This window comes from Octodon degus, unplaced genomic scaffold (assembly GCF_000260255.1).
Source record: "Octodon degus isolate 3935 unplaced genomic scaffold, OctDeg1.0 scaffold00036, whole genome shotgun sequence".
Lineage (NCBI taxonomy): Eukaryota > Metazoa > Chordata > Mammalia > Rodentia > Octodontidae > Octodon > Octodon degus.
Genome location: NW_004524612.1, coordinates 9,006,901 through 9,025,412, shown reverse-complemented (window position 1 = coordinate 9,025,412; position 18,512 = coordinate 9,006,901).

The window sequence follows — 18,512 nt, the reverse complement described above, 5'->3', positions numbered from 1 at the left end:
GAAAACAGCATTTTTAAAAACCGAAATATTGAAATGGTGTAATGTTGTACCATTTGCACTGTGAGCAAATGCCAATACAGTAAATATATTGTGTTTGCTGACAATCAGCCGGCCTTTAAATCTCCTTATTTTATTTCTTGTTTTCATAGCATAAAGTTTTGGTTTGGCCTGTTTTTCGTCTCATTTTGTTTTTGGCTGGTGGTTTGTTTCATAGGTTACTCTGCTTGGTTTTGCTGTTCTTGCTCTGAATATTCTTAAAGTGGAAATGTGGAACCTGGTGGTAGGAGTTGCTCAGAAATTTGATATGGATTCCGGTGTGTCATATCTAACTTGGAGTGCTTATGGTAGCTTTAGGAGAACAGGGTTCCACTCCACCCTTCTGGGAATCTCAAACTGCCAGGGAAATTAGGTGAACAATTTGAATAAACTCTTTGAGAGTCAGGGCTGGTGACTGGAATTTTCTAGAACCCTCCCAGTGGTTTCCAACGTGTAACTGTCTTGGTTTGTGAATTGTTTCTCCAGTCGTCTTAAAGAACTTCCCATTAGGACCTTGCAGGGCCTCTATAGGCGCACAAAGTTGTTCTCTTGCTTAAACTTTTGAAGTCTGAAAAACAGGTGGAGACTTGACAGGGGTTCTTTAAGGTTGGCAAAATAACCGGAGAGATTGGCAGTTCTTTTGTGGTCAGGTAATTGGGGGAAAATCAGATTTTAAAGTTCTACAACTTTAATCTGTCTTGGACAAGATTCCCCTAGGCCTCACTACTTGTCAATCCCTGGGAAAGTTGATCCTTGTTGGAAATAGTTTTTAATGAATGACCCAAAGATGTGATGCTTTTAAGGGAAGCAAGAACATTTGGGGTTTGGAGAACACACTGGGAAGATTTCTGTAGCATTACATATTTCTATCTCCCATGAAAGCAGTGTTTCCCCTGCCCTACAAGCTATCTTCCCCAGGACATTCTTCATCCTTAACTGAGATGACGGGCCAGCCTAGATTTTTTCCTTTGCCCTTGATGACATGCATGCCCTTCATTGCTTGTGTCTGCATGTCCATCTTCTCCCTTCATCTTATTCTTACTTTAGAATCCTTTAACCCTGTGAGGCTTGTTCTAGAGCAATCTGTGTACCATTCAGCCCCCTATTCCACTCTTTTCTCATGCCTGTCAAATAGAACATTCACCTGGGCTTCTCTGTGTGTTTCATATACCATCTGCACCAAAGTTTGGGCCTTGGTGTATGACACCAGACTATGTAAGTATAGCACCAGAATGTGACCAGAACCAGTATCTCAGCCCCTGAGGTGCCAACCAGGCCAACCTTGAAGCCACAGAAATGTGTGCCTGCTCAGAAACTTCTTACAACATCAGTGCAGGCCCAACATGTGAGAAATACGGATGGTCTTTCTGTTTGGCTATAGTTACCAAGAAGTTGAGGCCAGAGCTCAGAAGTGGAGGTGAGCTGTGGCCTTAGAAGAGAATGTTTTTAAAGTGAGAGATGAATAAAGAGAAGCATGGCATCTTAAGTTCTTGCACCCACACAATTCTAGGTCACTGGCTACCATCTTGAATTCCTTTTTCTTACCTCATGAAACTAAGAAGTCCAAACTGCAGTTTTTTAGAGACACATAGAGATACCCTTTTTTAGCAAAAAGAATCCAAAATGGTTGAAAATCTATCTCTTTGCTAAATTGGATGTTTCAGACTTCTGTCTGCTTTTCAAGTAAACATTATCAGAGCTGAAGATACTATCACTGGGTGTCTTCATACTTACCAAACTGCCCCGCCTGCACCTTCTCCAATCAAACCTGGCCTTCAGAGTTACACTTTTGTCAACAGGGTACTATGCTACATGATTAATAAACTTACTTCCCATTGGTGGATATTACTCAACCCAACCTGGTTCAACCACTGGGTTACGTGGCAATATGGCAGCCAGCCTGGCTGGCACCAGCCCCATGTGGTGTAATCACTGATTCACACTTTGTAGCTAGATAAGGCTGTCCCAGATAACATCACACCAGCTACCCAACCTGTCTGGATTTTGTAAATATGGGGAGAGGAGACTCCACCATGAAACCTAGAGATGAAGCACTGAGATGGTAGAAGAAAGGCCTGGGAATGTGGAAAGGGGCTTCCATGAGAAGGAATTGCTAGGCCTTAAAGAAAAGACTATGGAGTGAAACCAGGCATAAACGTATGGAAGTAAAGGGCCAGCAAGATTGCTCAGTGGACTAAGCCTCTGCTTAGGCAAGTGCAGGGACCAGGGTTTGATTGCCACATGCAACATAGCCCCACCCCCTGGCGTGGTGGCGCATGCCTATAATCCCACTGCTGGGGAGATTGAGATAGGATTACTAGGATTCTGAGCTGTGTAGTGAGACCTTGTACCAAATACACTAAAAAAAATTTTTAAAAAGGAATGGAAGTAGTAGAGATGTATCTCCTGCCTCCAGTCCCCAAGATGTGAATTACAGCGCACCATGTACACATATATGTACATGTGCCTCCTTGGGAGCACATCTTGAAAGTGATGGCTCTTTGCAGAACTGTACTTGGTGAACTGTGATTGGATATAAATGAGATCATTTTGAAAATGTGAGGCAAAGTACCATGTATGTTTTTGTATGGTGGTGGTAGTGGTGGTACATGTGTGTATGTATTCACAATTAGGAATAGCAAGGTGGATTCTGGTGAATGAAAGCTACTGCTCACTGTTTGATAGTCTAGGATTTGTCTACCATATATGAAGGGGTGGTAAGGTGTCTTTTCCTTGGCCTAATGCACTTCCTGGTATTCTGGAGTAAAAGTAGGAGGTCTCTGTGTCCCAAAGACTAGAAATCATACTGGCAAAACTTAGTGACCAGTGGAAAGTCTATAACTTTCTAAAAGATATCTTCTGGTTTTTAAAGTAGGTCATGGTCCTAAATCTATCCCAAGGGTTCTTTTCAGAAAATCCAGTGTTTGATCAAAGAAAAGAGATCTCCAGAAGAAGGGAAGTATCTAAGTAAGCCTTAGAGACCTTTGACCAGACCAGTCCCAAAGCCAGTCCTGAAGATGTCTGTTCGTTTTCACAGCTCGATACCAGAACAACAGTAAAGCAGGGTGGAAAGCAATGTTGAGGGGGCATTGCCCAACCTGCAGTAAAACCGCTGGTGTGCCAGACCATGCCAGGCCACAGAACAGGCCCAGGCCCTGGATAGTGAGTTCCTTTCCTCTCTTAGCTGGTTCTTCTCTGGTTGGGAAAAGAAGCAGCCTCTGACCCCCATTCTGCTGGCCACTTGGGCCTCTGACTCCAGGGGAGAAACACTATATCTTCCTCTCTAGGGGAAACACAGATGACTAAAAGAATTTTCTGAGTAATTTTACTAAAGAGCTCATGCAAACAGAACGTGGCCACAAAGCTGCAAACAGGAGAAAAGTCAACAAAATCTTCTGTTAGGCTGGGTGGGAGTTGGACCACCAGATGGTTTCTTCATCATTGCCTAACAATCTTCCTGGCCTTGCCTCGGTGGAGTCCCCCAGTACATTGTCTTGGCCTTGGGACACATGGCTTCTGTGTGTCCCTGGTTGACTGAGATACTGCTCTGGTTCCAAGGTCCCTGGATGAAAAAGATCCTTTCTGTGGACCTCAGAAAAGCTTTCCCTGGACCTCAGACCTTCCTTACTGCCCCTGCAGGTGCCTACTTTACCCTTGAGGCCTCCAGGCCTCCACTATTCTCCCATCTCCTCACTTCAGTTGTTTCTCTGGGCCCCACTCATCTTGTGTGAAGCATGATTGGGTCACTAGTCTTTTGGGCTGGCTTTTCCCAGCAGGCCTTCCTGGGCTGCCAGCCAGCTTGGGCCTTTCATGGGGCATTGTGACCCCCTCTGAGAAACAGACTGCTCACCTCCAAATGTGAATTTCCCAAAGTAAATTCACCGAGTTCCTGGCTATGGTCTCAGCAATGGGCCTCCTCTCAGCTCCCCAGAGAAAAAGAGATGTCTGCATTCCCTGAGGCTGGGGCCGTGCCATGCCTCCCCTCAGGGAACATTAGCCTGATCTGTGGGCCTGCTTTCTCAGGGATGACTCCCCCAGGAGGTATCCACCCACTGGCCAGGAATCTATCAGTACCTTGTTTTCACCAAAGAAAAAGTTTGGTGACCAGAACAGAACTGAATCTCTGAGTCCTTGTTCCAGCCTACAAGAGCTCTGGTACTTACTACTCTTAGCATTGTGTGCTTTGAGCTCCTCCAAGGGCCGACCTACCTTCCATTGCTCCTAGTTCCCTTTCCCACTACTTAGGAAGGTCAGGTCATCCCAAAAAGAGAGCCCAAAACTCCCATCGCACATGAACAGCGGAACATTAAGGAACACCTTCTTAGAGACATTTGTTACTCGCTCAGATTTGTCCTGAATATGAAGAAGCAGTTTGGTAACACAGGAACTACTCTGCTTCTCTCTTGAGGCTTTTATCCTGCTTTGGGAATCATAACCTCCATCCTGGCTCTGTATCTCAACTCTGTCCCCTTCTTGCTCTGTGACTATTGACAAATTTCATAGTCTTTCTCAAGCTTAGTTTCTTCTTGCCTTTTCATTGAGATTGCAAGGTTCAGATGAGGTCATGTATACAGTATATGGCTCATTATGGGTTCTCTATCAATGTTAGTTATATTCCTTGTTCCTTACCCTTGCACCCTATTCCTGTCCTGTAAATACTTTGTAAGAAAAAGAGTCTATTTCTACCCTCGGGTAGAAACACAACCAGAGGACTATGTAGTCATCAGCCCTCCCCCAACTCCTGCCATCCACTGGAGATCTGTACTTTGAACATGGAACCTCTCCCCCAATCCTCCCGTCCACCCAAGAGAGCCCAGGTTTTTTTCCCCTCTTGGCCACAGCTGAGGTTCATTGTTGTCATTTCCTGGCCTGGCTCCTGACCCCTTCCTAGGTCTTTTTGTCCTCTCTGTGCCTTACTGAGATGGGTGGATTAACACCTTCCTGATCCAGTATCATCTGCAAAGTTAATTAATGTGTCATTAGGCTGTTCCCTGCTTCCTGATCCTTATCAGGGATTTGAATAACACGCAGCAGCCCCAGTTCTGCTCCATCCATCCCACTCTCTTGGTTCTTAGTCATTCATCCTTGACCTCAGTCTTCTGGAAAGTTCTCAGTTTCCAGCAGTTGTGGGGCTGGCAACACAGGCCCTGCCTACCCCCAGTCCGGGAGTAGAATGGCATCAAGGGATATAGTGGAATGATTTTCTCTGAAAGAACCAGGGACCTCAGGGCCTATCTCTCATCCTACCTTCTTGGGCAAGATTTACAGAGTTGTTGAAGTAAACAAAGGCCTGTAGAGATTTGTGGCTTGTCCAAGCTCACCCATCTAGTTAGGTCAGAGCTAAGATTTCAGATTGTCTTGCTCTCAGTGGAGGGTCCCAAGGAAAGGTGCTGACTGCTTAATTTATGTAGTGAAATATTTGTTTATCTAGTAAATATGTGGAGGGCCCTCCAGGTACGATGTGTTCTCTAGGTACCACAGATACAGCAGTGAGCAGTGAGGCTCTGAATTCTCAACACTTGCCTTCTCCGGGGCAGAAACAGATTTAAAAAAAAAAAAAAAAGGAAATATGAGTTATGTCTGACTGTGATATATGTTATGGAGTAAAATGCAGTAAAGCAAAAACTGGCATGGCTTGGGGGGAAGAAGGCACCATTCCCTGTGAGCAGGCTAGGACAGCCTCACAAGGATGAAGCCTTTGAGTTGAAGCTCAGGAAGTGACGGAATGGGCCATGGGGGCCCTGCAGAGAATGCAGTGCTGGGGTCCTGAAGAGATGGTGTCTCAGATGGTTCAGGACACAGGGTATAGCAAGAGTGGCTGGGGAGAGTGCAGAAGGAGCCCAACCATAGGAGATGAAGACTGAGTGGTAACATGGGACCAGAACATGGGAGCTCTTGGGGGAAATTAATGAAGTCAACAAACGCTAGAAGCTAAAGGTGAGGGGAAAGCCCAATAAACCCTGGACAGGCCTCCAACCTAGATTACCAGCCAAGGAGCAGTTGCCCTGTCCTCCCCTGGTTGCTTCTCTTTCCGTACCCAAGTCCCCATTCCTCAGCTTGGCCTCCTAATACCCTGATTGCAGTCTTTTTAATCCTTTCGCATCTAAGCAGTCAGACCCCACTGACTATTCCTAAACCCAGCTGGAAAGGAAAGCCAGAGCTGCCTCCTTTAAGAACATCAGCCTGAGGGCCTCCCTGCTTCTTGTTCGCACCTACCTGTATACCAAGTTCCTAGTAAGATGGGTGACTCTTCTTGCTGACCAACTTCAGAGCGGGAATGTCCGTTGGGCTCATCTCTTAGAAATTTGTTCCTGCAAAGCCAACAACTTCTTCTGTGGTCATATTTCTTCCATTGGAACATAGCTGGTGGATGGCCATCTTCTGCCAATATGGTTGTATTCCCACCCCATGCCTGAGTCCTGAACATGCACAATCAGACATCCTTTGATCCTCCATGTACTCTTCAGGAGCACACCATTGTTTCCTGAATACATGCAAATCTGTCTTGTAGCCTCAGTTCTATAGGCTGGACAGTTTCATTCCTGAGGGGGCAGAGAAATGCCTTCCTCCCTGCCTGGCTTGTTTTTGTTCAAGGCTACCTCTCCGTCACCTGGTCTCCATCATTTCCTGAGCACATGGCATTATACACTTCAGTCATTCAGCAAAACTGTGTTAAGCCAGGTACCGTGCTACAGTGCCACACTGTACAAAGCAAGACAAGAGTCCCTACCTTCGAGAGTCTTCTGCCAGGGGAAGTAGACACATACACAGATTTCTTTACTTTTTTTTTTTTTTTTTAATGTATTTGATACAAGGTCTCACTATGTAGCTCGGACTCCTAGTGATGTTCCTGTTTTCAGCCTCCCCAGCACTGGGATTACAGGCGTGCGCCACCACACCAGGTCTCAGTGGCTGGCTCAGTGCACCCAGGGGTAGGGCCAGCGTGGCATGTGATGCCAGGGATCAAATCCCAGTCCGTGTTTGCCTGATCAGGTGCTTAGTCTGCTGCACTATCTTGTGGGCCCCTGCACAAATGATTTCTGTACACTGGTACTGGTGTCTGGTGGCGGTGGTTTCTGATAGGAGGGCACCTAAATCGGAGCCTAATGGGGAGAGGAGAGAGGGGAAAACTGGAGTATTTCAGCTGATCCCCTTCTAGGTCCCCCAACCACAGAGCCACTGTATAATGTGCTTCCTACGTGCCAAGTGCTGTGCTAAGGGCTCTGTGAGATGATCCCGCTAGACTCGAGAGGGGAGAGGAGCAGCCCTGTGGTCCTTGCTGGATGGCCTGAGGAGCTGCTCACTCTTCTGTTCCTTTCTTGAAGGAATAAGAGAAAATACCAGTGGCCATGGGCTTCGGAAAATAACACAGCAGCTTGGCATCTCTAGCACATGCCCAGCTGGCTTGGTGGAGGTTGTCCAACCCAGATGACACGTCCCTGTGCCACATTCTGCTTGCTTCTCCTTGCTACAGGGCAGACATTTCTGGAGCTAGGGGAGGATTGTAGAAGGGGACGTCATCCTCAGGTTTCCTTAGTCAAAGCAGCACATCCCTATGGGATATAGGAGTCAGCAGGTTCTCTGCATAGGATCCAAGCTGGAGAACTGAGAGGAAAACCCAGTCCATGGCATCTTCCTGTCTGGACACCTACAGTCCACCATCACTATTCCAGGCATAGACAAGTCTCAGCCTAAGCCTCTTACAGCCACCAACCTACTTCCCCTTTGCCTCCTCTTGTCAAAGAGCTCTCTGGCCTCTCCATCAAAAGATAAGACTGTTGCTTCAGTCCCAAGCATTCCCTTCCTCTCTGAGCTGGACCAGCAGTCAGTGTTCACTTGGCTGAACAGCAGTCTCCTTGCCTATATCATTGGCCTGATCCAGGATCTGCTGGGTATAAAATTATGGACAAGAGCTGCCTTGACCCAGAACCCCAAAGAAGACCATTGAGGAAGGGAGGATAGAACATTGCTCTTCTGACAGGTCATCATTCTCACCAGGCCAGGGGAGCAAACCACACAGGAGCCAGATGGCTCAGAGATGACAAGCCCAGGGACAGCCATTTCGCTGTGGAGATTGTGTCCCATTTTCCTCAGGACACCGAGATCTCTGTCCAGTAAAAATGTGTATTATCCAGCACATATGCACCTCTGCCTGGCTTCTCCTCCTGACTCTGACTCTGGAACAGAGCTGGGTGACATGCAAAGTCATGGTCCCTCTCTGGGTCTCAAAGTTCCTGTCAGAAAAGCTAGTTGTCCTATTTGGGAACTCATATGACACCATGAACCTAACATGAGAAAGATGACCATCACCCTACACACAAAACCCACCCTCCCCCTGGCAGTTTGGAGGACCGAGCTCCCCAAGATACCACTTCCTGCTGCTCTGAGGTACCAGCTGTCTCTTGGCCTCTCTGTCTCTCATGTGTCCCCAGAGCTCCGTGGGCTACCTGTGGCTCGGAGTCCCAGGGTTTCTCATTCCCTGACTCAAGTTCCTTCTGACCAAACCCATGGGAGAATGTTTTAGGCTGTGATTGTTTCTTGGGATGTGTTTTTGAACCCATGTTTTCATATCAGCCATATAGAAACCGACACATAGCAAAGTCTCTAGGTTGGGGTCCCACTCGACCGCATGCCAGAAATGCATCCGTGGGAAAGGAAGGCCCTGGGGTGGCTGGCTTCTAGAGGAAGCCCCCGCCCTGGTGAGGGAGCAGCATGGGCCTGGGAGGCTCACAATATTCTGCCTGAGAATTCCTGCTGCTCAGAGACTTCCAGTGTGGGCCATTGGCCACCAACCCACCATCAAAGCCTCTGTCTCTCAGGAACCACCCTCTTCCCCTTCTGGTGGCCCAAGCGTGCTCCTCTCCAGCCTCCTCCCAAAATCTGCTGCTCAGAACCAGCACCCCTCCCTCCTGGCACACCCTGGAGCCTTATCTGAGCATCAGCCATTTATTCCCTCCCTCACCCCACTGTAGCGTCTGCCGAGTTACCCAACCAGCCTAGGTCAAGCCTGTGTTGGGTGGGCTGAGTCACTGCCTCCATCTCCTCCCAACTCTCCTGGGTTCAGGGCTGAGTCCGGTTCAGCAGGCTCCTTCCGGGTGGGGAGCCTCCAAGCCCATGGGCCGCCCAGGACCAGGCTTTTCCTGAAACTCAGCCTAATTTGATTTTCCCTGGAAGAGCAGTGTCACCAACTAGACCCTAGAGTTGCTCACTGCCCATCTCCCCACCCACCTCCTTCTCTTGTCAGTTTGAAACCTGGACACAGCAATAAAACTCTCTGGGCCTCAAATGACACATCTGTAAAATGGGGACAACATTACTCTCCTGCCTCAAGGCAGGACACTGGGCCAGTTAATTCCCTGAGGTCCTCTTCCAGTTCTGTCAGACCAGCCAGTTCTCAGTGTTGTCTCTCGCTCTCAGGATAGCACATCTGTGCGCTCTTAGGGCTCTTAGTACACTGCAGCCCTCCTGTCTGGGCTACCAGTTCTCTCCTCAGCTGCCACATCTCTCCTGTCCACCTCCTCCTAGTCTCAGGGTCTCTGCAGACCCTCCTGGAGAAGTGGGGTATGGGGGAGACTCCCACCAAACAGTCCTGTGGACAAAGCTTGAAGAAGTTCAGGCCACCACTTCCTTCCCCACCTCACCCCACCCTATCCAGAGAAGCCCAGAGCTTAGAGAGAAAAGCCCAGATTCCCTCTGGGGCCAGAAGCCGGGCTTTGTCCCCTGTTGTCACAACATCCCGGCACTGGCAGGGTATCTGGCAATCTCTCCTGTGGCCCCATCGTAGTACACGCCCTGCACACACATACAAGCAGTGGCCCTACTCCGTTCTCCCACAAATAGGAGTGCTCCTGCTCTCCCTCCCCGCTGCTCTTCCTGCTGTCTGCCTCTAGGACACACCCTCCCGGCCCACCAACCCCACCCCTACTGCCAAGCTCCACAAGCCTCAGCTCCAGAGCCTCCCATGTTCTACGACTCCTTCCTCCCCCAAAGGGTGGGTCCTTGTGGGCCCAACAGACTAAGATGTTTCCTCTGGCAGCCTTTATGGGAAGGGTCTCTGCTAGCTCCTCCCACACCCGCCTCCAGCAGCCCCTCACCTCCCTTTCCCTGCACAGAAGAGCAGCGTGGGGGCTCCACAGCGCTAGCCACCCCTCCCCAGCATCTGGTAAGAGGACAACAAGAAGGAGAACTGTGGGTTCTTTTCCCTGAGACTCCTAGATTCTGTACCGAAATGCAGGGTGTGCTCCTGTTTGCATTTTTTTTTGTTTCCTTTCTGAAAATAACCATGAAACTATCATTTCCTCCCACTGCCTTTTCCCTATCTTATTTGGATTAGCAGAGCTGCTGGGAGAGGTGGCTGGAAGCCTCTGACAACCTCCTGCTCTGGTCTGGCTTCCCAGAACTCAGGGGTGGCTTTTGAGCAGGTGCCACTAGACTGATGCTGAGTCCCTCGGGTGGAGGAAGAGGCAAAGGTGTTGGGCACCATGGGCCACTGCCACTCCCTCCACCTGAGACCACTGGGAAACTGTGTGTCTGCCCTGCTGGTCCCCATGTTGGCTCATACTGGGACAAACTCTGCCCTTGGCTTCCCCTCGTTGCACCTTCCAACTGCGAAAGTTGAGGAGGTTGGCCCCTCCCTTGGCATCAAGTGGATGGGCAGCCATGGATGCAGACTGCAAAAGGGAGGGGGTCCATTCATTGGAAGTTGCACTTACACAAGAAGAAAATAGGGGTGCATGGTGAGGGGGTCTCTTTTTTTCCCGTTTTGTCTCACCTGATGCCCCTTCCCTGCACCCATCTGGGCATCGCTCTAAAGAAGCCAGTTTTAGGATGGGGGTAGGGAGTCAGAGAAGCCACCAAGGACCCCCATTTCTCACCCACCCAGGTGCCTTAAGGGCCAATCCATGGAGCCTTGCCATTGACAAGAAACGGGGCTGTTGCACCTCCCTGGGCCTCATGGCGGCTCTGCTGGCCTGGCTCGGACCTTAGGGAACCTGAGGCCCAGCACACTTTGGCAGAGGGAATAGCAGTTAGGAGTGGAGAGTGCTAATCCAAGGCTCCTCACCCTGAGGAGCAGCCTTTGACAAGATGCTCCATCCAAAAGGCTCTAGCCTCGGCTACCAAGATCCCCTGCCTCTGAGGCCCCCAGCTACCTGGCTTTGCCCAGGGTTGAGGAGAGAGGGCCTGGGGCCTAGAAGTTGAAATCCCATACAAGGCTAGGGGAGGCTGAGATTGCAAGAGGGATCCATGTCAGAGGACAATATTCTCAGTGCCTCTCTCTCTGGCTTGGCCTCTCCTCCTCCCTGCTATGTATCTTCTTTGGAGATTCCTTCTTCATCTCTCCAGAGGCTCACCAGGCCACGTTGGAGGGTGGCAGCTGACGTGGCATCAGTGGCATGACTGGCTTCTTTTATGCAGTAGTGAGAGCCTTTCCATATACCCCTCAATGGGAGTATTAGTCACAATTTTACTGTGACCAGACTGGTGGCATGCACCCCATCCCCTTGCTCTGGGTTGGCCTAGTGTGGTGGGACCTTGTCCGTTTCTTTGAGAGCAAGTGGTGCCCAAAGGCTGGTCCTTCTCACCCACCGAGGGCCAATCCATGGAGCCTTGCCACTCCTGTCTTCTGGTCAAGGGATACCCACTCCCAGGCTGCAAGCTGACCTCTAGTGCATCCACCAGGCAAAAGGGACACTGGATTGATCTTCAGCCTGCCAACCCTCGCCATCCCTGCTGTCCTTTCAGCATATCCACTCCCTACACCCCTCAGCCCTGCCCCTTCCTCCCTAGCAAGTCCCTGTACCAGGCTGGGCCGCTGGGCTATTTGGGGCACTGCTGGCCCTGTGGTATAATCAGTGCCTAGGGATAATTGCCACCTGCCCTGCCGGTGTCTGGGGGCTGTCTCAGCCACAGCAGTAGGGGGTGGACACTGGGCAGCCAGGACTGGAGCAAGGTCAGGCTAGGGCAGTGTCACCCACACCCCGGTCTGCTCACCATGCAGGGGACCTGCTAGGATTCCCTGGGAAAAATCACATACTCCTGGGAAAAGTGCTCACCTGGGACACCCCATGGCTTTGCCTGGGGGTGGTTGGCTATCCCAGCCTAGGGACAAAAGTCTCAAGACTACTCTATTTTCCCATAGTCAGTGCAAACCCCTCTTCCTGTCTTCCAGTCAAGGGATACCCACCCCCAGGCTGCAAGCTGACCTCTAGTGCAGGCACCAGGCAAAAGGGACAATGGATTGGCCTTCAGCCTGCCAACCCTCACCATCCCTCTTCAGCAGGGCTTACTTAGTGGGATGACAGGAGAGGGTGAATCTTCCATAACTTCCACCCTCTGGCAACTTCTGCTACTTTCTTTTCTACTCCAAGGCAGTTTAGAGGGCCTGGGTTTAAATGCCTGTTTTTCTCCTGGCCAACACTATTGCCTGGGGCAATGAATTTCAGCCTCAGTTTCTTCATCTGTGAAAAGGAGATAATCAGAGAAACTGCCTTTCCAAATTGCTGTGAAGAATATATTATCTAACACATGTAAAATGTGTCACCCAGTGCCAACAAGACTTCTACAATGGTGGTTATGATTACTGGGAGCTGCAAAGAGCAGAGAGTGGGGGTGGGGAGCATCATGCGCCAGTTGCAAGATGCTCTGAGGAGACTGGGCAGCTGAGAGACACCCCATAGGGCCACCACAGGGCCATGCCCTCAGTGGCAGCTAAGGTCCTGGGACTGAGGGTAGGGCAGTTCACAAGCCTCCGGCCTCTAGGAGAACAACTCCTACCTCTTTCAACCCCTTTTGCTCCAAGACGGTGCCATGTAAGCTTCAGCAGGCCAGAGAACACTGAACACCTGTGGATATTTTATTTTCAAACGTGAATCAGGAGCAGCGAACTGCAGATGAAGCCCAGCACGCTGCTCTTGTGAGAAGTAGAAATAAAGTCATGTTTTTGCCTTTTGCTTTGCTATTAGAATAAGATGATTTGTCCTAGTGCTTGAAACCCTTTACCCAAATATTCACAGCCCTGCCACTTGGAGGCCCACTCACCTGGACCTCTTCTTTCCAGCATGGAGCCTTCCCAGGGCAGGAGGGCTGAGCTGCAAGGCCAGGGCTCACGGGGCAGCCTGTCCCTCCATCAGCCGGATACTACTCCTCCCCGCTTCAGGCCTCTGCAGCAAGATCCACAGCTGGTAGCCTGGGCCAAAATAAAACAGACCAGGAGAGCCTTGGCCCCCCGTCCCACAACCCCAAGCAATTTCTCAACCCCACTAGGGCCCCAGGCCCCAAACTCAAGACAATAGTTGTTAGTAACACCATGGCCTGAGCCCCTGTCCCTCCTCACAGCCATTGTGGCCCTGTGTCAGAAGCTATGGCCTCAGTGACTATCTCCATTATCCCTTCCTGGGATATCCTGGGCCTACGTGGGGAAACAGGCCACCTAGATCCATCTCAGAACCTGGGCTATGACTCAATGATCTTCCTACCAATGAGCGCCTCCTACTGTGGGCCTGGGCCTACCGCAGAGGCTGCTGTCAGGGGCTACCCACCTCCCACTAGACCCTGGCAGCCCTTGGCCAGATGCCTGGGGAATACATGGTCCAGGGGGATTGTTTTCCTCCTGGGTACACTCACAGACTCTTCCCTGGGCCTGTGAGCTAATCAGAGAGAAGGAGGGGGAGGAGGGGGACGCTGCTTGCCTTCCCCGTTATCTGCAGCAATCCACGGTGACTAATGCTCCCAGTTGGTAAAAAGGCAGTGTAATCAAAACATTTTTTTTTAGTCCTTAAAGTTAGTCATTCTCCCAGAGTGGAGAAAAAAAAAAAAAAAAAAAAGCCCACAGCAGGCACCATGAAATGCAAGCTGAGAGGCTCCCGCTGCTGGGTGGGCCCAAAGCACTGGCAGAGGCAGCTCCCCAGGGGTCTGAGGTCCCACCCTCTTCTCTGGCAGTAGGGGAAAGCTGGCCATCCTGCCTCCTCCACACCCTCGATTGTTCTTGCTTTCCTTGACTGTGGACTGTCTGAACCCTAAAGGATTCTTTGCCAGGTCAAGAGCTGCCCTTTGCACTCCCCCTGCCAGGTGCTGCCACCTGCTGGTCCCAGCTTTCCAAGGGGAAAAAGCATAGACAGTCAAAGCTCCCAGGATAAGGCCCAGTATGGCTTCCTTGCTAGGTGCCTCGCCTGTGCCGGCCCTCCTTCCATTGTCATCCCACCTCAGGACTGGTGCTGCTTCTTGTCCCATTGGTTCACTGGTTTGTGACCCCACTGTGCCTTAACAGAACCGTAGATTGTCGGGGGTGGCAGGAGGCTCAAGAGTCACAGAAGAGAAGTGGTATTCCTCAGTGGTCTAAAGCACAAGACTCAGCTGAGATTCACTTTTCTCAGGGTAGAACCTCTCTGCTTCAGCATTCCATGGTTGTGCTTCGGCCTACATATCCATAAAATAGTAACGGTTCCTACCTCATAGAGTTGTTGTGAGGATTAAATGTGAGCTACTTAGAGTAGCATCCAGCATGCCAAGTGTGTTTATTAATTCACAACCAGAATAACGACCAAACAATAAAGTAGCATACAGATCATCACATTCCCATTACTTGTCCAAGGCAGACATTACTAATCAATTACATTACTAATCAATTACAGTTGGTAAAAAGGCAGTGTAATCAAAACATTTTGATTAGATTCTTTACAATACTTAACACAGCACTCTAAGCAGTCAGTAATGAAGAATCTGAGTTGGCATATTGGATGATACCCATTTGCCATGGCAAATATAACCTGGACCCTTCACACTGCGGTCAAGGGAGATAGAACCCAGAGAAGGAAATAGACTCCCTCAAGATGCTTTAGGGCAAAAACCATGATCCACAAAGGCATTCCTGACTTCTACTGCTGTTTGTCAACCTGTCTTCACACTGACCTTTGAGTAATCTATGTGGGCTTCCAAGGACTAGAAATGTTCACCCCAACCAATAGCCCCATCTTCTGCCAACTTTGCTCTTCTTCTCATATCCTTGGCCACTGGCTGTGCAGAGAACTCTGGTTGAGGGGCATCTTGTTGAGCAGGTGCACAGAAGGGAGAAGTGGGGCAGGGAATCCACGGAGAAACCCAAGGATCCGGGTCCTAATCTGCTGCAGGAGCCTCCCTGAGGCCCCAAGGCCTTAAGAGCTACGAGGAGCTCAGGCCATCAATTTGACTCCATAACAGTCAGCCCCTCAGCTGTAGTGTGATTCTTTAATGAAGCCCCTGATGACGCAGATTCTGGGAATCCTTGTTCTTTGCCAATTAAAGGCTGGCATGATGAAAGTCAGGGGCCAGCCCTTGACTTCAGGGCAGAAAAGGCTGAGAGGGAACCGGATATGACAAGCCCTCAGACAAGAGCCCATGTAGAGCACCCACATGCAAATTTTTCCATTAAAAAAAAAGAGTGGTCAGAGACTGATGCTGGAGCCAGATCTCTCATGGCTTTGTTCCTGGTGTAGACTTTTGCCATCTGAACACTCTTCAGGCTCAGACTTCTGTGAGGAAGCAGAACTGACAAACCTTGAAACCAGAACCATAGCTTCTACCCCAAAGGTCTGCACTCTGGGCCATGGTGTTGAAATCCACTTTGCTCCTTTTCTATTTCTTCCCTGCAGGGGCAGGATCTGCCTGTACTCTTCTGTCCTTTGGTTATAAAAAGGAAAGACATAGCACCTGGAGGTATGTGTACATCCCTATGTTCAGCCTCCCAGGGATCAATGCTGCACAGCATGGCAGGGTCATGGAAGGGAGCTGATGGATGCACAGAACAACAGGGCACTTGACTGTCCATCCTCAGCCCAGTGCCACTCCAGCTGAGCACGGTAAAGTCACAGAGAGAAACTCATGGGTACAGAAGACAGAATGTATGACTGTCCACTCTGGCTGAGTAAGTATAGGGAGGCCAAGCTCAATTCAGAGTAGGCACTTTGTAAATAGACCCTGGAGATCAGCATTCTTCCCACTAACTTCAAAAGTCTCGCTACGTTAAAGGTCTGAGGCAGACAGTAAATATCATGGCTCTAGTCAAGCCTTAGGCTAAATGTTCCCCTCACAGAAGATTTGTATTTAGCTTCATCCCTAGACATACATCATTGATTGCTCAAAACTGCTCACTCCTGTGGGCCTGATTCTCTGTTTATGACCTACCTCACCTGCCTCCTCTCTTCTGGTATTTCCCAAGTTTGTCAAAGCAACATGGCAATGGACTTGGCCTTGAATGTGAGAGACTTTGGCAATATTATCTATCCACTCATCTTATTGATGAAGGGACCTACCTCTGGAAAGGAGATGTGACTTGTCTGAGGCCAAGGTGTTGAAGATGGAACCAGAACTCAGGACTCCTCCAGATTCTTAATCCAGAACTCACCCATTCCCATCCTACAGCATGTGTCTGATACTCCTGACACAGCCCTAACACAGATTTCCCTGACTAATACTTTTGGAGACATTTATCACTGTGTTCAATACCTGAGGGAAGCAGAGTATAGGCAACAGAGCAAGCAGGTAGAAGAGCCGTTGATAGCACCCCTTCTACCCATCATCATGCCCACTGAAAAGCAACAAGAACTGCCCTCCCTTTGCTCACATTTCTGCCCTTGTTGCCCTTTGGTGACTTCTCCTTTTCTCTTTAGGGGATGCCCTTGTACTCGTGCTGACCTGATTCCCGAAGAATAGCATTTCAATGAAGCTGATCTGTGATGTTCTTTGTAACCCACTCCCATTGGAAACCCCTTTTGGGTCAAACTATGAAACCTTGAGAGTGGAAACAGAAAATGTAAATGAGAGAATACTTCCTGTGGGTCACACTCTGAACTCCCTACTCCTCTTGGTTGAATGCTTGGCTCTACCTAGGAGGTCAGAGCAAACCATACGTATCTTCTGCTCTAGGCCATTGGCTTAGCTGCTCCCTGGACAACATCTGAAACTCTTGAAGTTTACTTGAAGGAGAATTCCTAGAAAGTTTTGGGAGACCCAGCGTGAACTTTGCTCTCTTTTTCTATTTTCTGAGTTATGGGGCTACTTGGGTTGAGGAGAGCATCTCAGCCCAGAAACAACTGCTTGTGAAGAACTAAGACACTGCATGTAACCTTATTTTAGGATTTTTTCCCCATAATTTTATTGAGAAACAAACAGCAATGAGACAGTTTCAAACCAAATTGGTAGGACAGTTTCAATAATTAACATATTGCATACATTCTTCCTAGTGGTTAATTGCTATACAAGATGTGGACATGATATCCTATTTATAAACACTATTAGAACAAATCCCTCTATTCATTAAGAGACTGTAACTATATATCTATCCTAACCACTTTGAATACACAGATACAAAATGGACATTCATCTGTATCCCCCCCTTTTTTGTTAAGTTCTGTTATTTGAATATTATAGGTGTGTTAATTATTTTAGGATTTCTAAGGTAGCTCAGCTGCTTGCCTACAACCTCATTCCTCCTCTCAGTCTAGATTAAGTTCTCTGCCATCCTCATCTCAGACTCACCTGTCCACTCCAGATTCCACCTTTGCTCCTCCCAGAAGCTATCACTAAAGCCCAACATTCAGCTTAGGATGCCCCTGCACTCCCTACAGGCTGGCCCTGTACCTTGTCCTTTCTGATTTTTTTTAAAACAAGGTACACTTTCACAATGCTTCACAGTTTATTATTATATTATTATTATCATATTATTATTATTATATTTTTGTGGTACTGGGGATTGAACTCAGGCCCTTGCGCTTGCCAGGCAAGCGCTTATTCTACTGAGCTATCTCCCTAGCCCCTCCAATTCTGTATTATTATTATAGTCACCCATTCACCTGTCCTTGCAGGAAGGTAGCACTGGGAGGGTGCAAAGACAGAATACTTCTTTTGTATGGTTGTATCCTCAAGGTTAGCATAGTGCCTGGCACATTGTAGGAGCTTAACATTTGCGAAATGAAGGGACAGAAAGAGCAGGACTATTCGTTATTGCTGTCTATAGAGGAGGCTACAGAGCTTAGGGCTAGGAAGTTAAAGCCACAAAACATTCCAGCCTGAAAAACAGTAAATGTACTTGAGCCCTGAACCATCTTGACGGAGGGAAAGACCCATTTGTTGGTTGCTACAGGTAATGCACGTGCAGCAATGCAATATTTAGGAGACACAATGAGTATGTGGCGAGTGAGTCTTTCTCACACCGTTTCTCCTCCAATTGCTCCTTCATCCACAACTCCTGAGCCTCTTTGGGTTAAACCTCCGGACTCAAGTGATAAGCCCGCTAAGAGCCCTCTGTCGGGTAAAAAGGAACTCTGAGTCAGCGTTAAAGTCTGAACCCCACTCCTACTCCCAGGTCCTCCTCCCTCGGGTGCAGGCTGAGCCTCAAAGCCCAAAGCCAGGACTTGAGAGTCGCCAAGGAAACTCCACCCGCAAAGGGTTAAGGCGCCGAGCCCCGCCCTCTCGCCCGCCTCTTCCGCTCAGAGGAGCAGGGT